The sequence below is a fragment of the Echinops telfairi genome, unplaced genomic scaffold (assembly GCF_000313985.2).
Source record: "Echinops telfairi isolate 266 unplaced genomic scaffold, ASM31398v2 ScPeMD7_5592;HRSCAF=6446, whole genome shotgun sequence".
In the NCBI taxonomy this organism is placed as follows: Eukaryota; Metazoa; Chordata; class Mammalia; order Afrosoricida; family Tenrecidae; genus Echinops; species Echinops telfairi.
This window is the reverse complement of record NW_022109491.1, coordinates 45,611,437-45,613,433: the sequence shown is the minus strand read 5'-3', so window position 1 is coordinate 45,613,433 and position 1,997 is coordinate 45,611,437.

Below are 1,997 nucleotides of genomic sequence, written 5' to 3'. Positions count from 1 at the left end.
GTCCACGCAGCTTCTCCTTGAGGCTGTCTTGTGGGAACTGAGCCTTGCCAGCTGAAGCAGGGAACTGGCTATGGCAGCTGCACCCTGGTCCACCCATCAGAAAGCAAGAGACCCAAAAACTTGAAAGGAGAGGCTCACTGAGCCATTTATCCCTCCACCCTTCAATTAACCCCACATGTGTTTTATCAGCCAGGTTGGCACAATAAACTAACTACCTGACAGGATGTGTTTTCATTGTTACAAGTTGAACATAAAGCATAGTGATTAATCACAAAAACAATATGTAATTATATATTGTAAAATATTTATTTCTAATTACAAATAAAGAAAATTTTGTCTTGAAGCATGGGTAACAGTCTTCACACCCGGTACTTATAAGTGGGCGTATCTGCATGTGGGCGGACCCGCCTGGAGACAGGTAGAGGGGCGGTGTCTTGGTTCCCAAGACCATCAGAAATATGTGTTTCCCAATGGTCTTAGGCGACCCTTGTAAAAGGGTCATTTGACCCTCAAAGGGGTCACAACCCACAGGTTGAGAACTGCTGCTCTAAAGAATCCTGAGCCATTTGCTCCATTGTTTTTAGGCAAGATATATTCAAAGCCTTTCTTGAAGATTAAGGAAGGGACATCCCTAGTAGGGAGGTCTTTTATGCACAGTTCTGTCCCTAACTACTTCTATCAGCCTATTGTGGATGTCCTTTTTAAACTTCTCTGGGTCCCAAATTCCTCCTATAAATATTTTCTTCCAATTGTGTATAGTCTCCCTAGATTCAGAGAAAGGGCTTCATTCACCATCGCATAGCAATATTTAGCATAGTGGATACATAATGAATGTTTGCTAAGTGAATTAAATGTTCATAAAGGAACTGATAACACTTCAGTACCTAAATTCTATTAAGCTCTTAGGCCCATAGGCATTGCATTCAACCCTTCCTATGCAATAGCTCACTGAGTTAAAGAGACACAATCACACTGAAATCTATAAATCATGTGATATGAGAGTTATTTTCTGAGGATTTATAGCATATAAACGGGAATACACACGCACGCACACACGAGCATACACACACACACACATTCAGCCTTCTGTGAACTGTCCCCAGAAGGAGTCCCTCACTTCAGCACTAGTTGTCAATGGTAATAAATTACGGCCCCTTTCCCTCCTTCTACGCCCCTAGGAAAAGAGAAAACTGGCAAGCTTGGATTTTATTGATGCTCATATGAAAGGGAGAGGGGACAGTGTCTCAAGAAAGAAGTGAAGCCCTCACTATTTTCAGACAATATGATTTTACAGATAGAGAACACCAAGGACTCCACAAAAGACTGTTGTAAACAACTGAGGGATTTGGTAAAGTATCAAGATATAAGATTAACAAGAATAAATCAAAGACATTAGGAAAAGAATACCATTTCCAATAGCCACACAAAAAATGAAATGCTTAGGATTAAACCTAGCCAAATAAACAAAAGACCTGTACAAAGAAATCTACAGAACATCATTTTAGAAGAAACCAAAAGATCTACACAAATGATAAAATATCTGTGTTCATGAGTAGGAAGGCTTAATGTTGTGAAAATATGAATACTATCTAAAGCAGTCTACAAATATCCCAAGAGCACACAACTAGCGGTTGGTGGACTTTGGTTCTGATTCATTCATTGGCCTTGAGGGTGCCAATGAATGGCGGCCTGAGACTGTCATATACTTATTTTAATGTCCTCCTTGCTTTATTATGACATGTATTAATTAATCTGGTAGGTGTGGTTCTGCCACTATCAATGAATATTATTAAAAGTCTTGCCCTGATGGACATTGGGCTTCCACTCAAGCACTTACTCATTACAAGAACACATTGGTCTTTTAAATTGGCATTCCAGGATGCACACCCTCCCGATTGCTGAAGAAAAATGTGAACATAAACAAAGGTGGTAAAGAAAGCTGATGGTGCCCGGCTACCATAAGATATAGCGTCCGGGGTCTTAAAGGCTTGAAGACA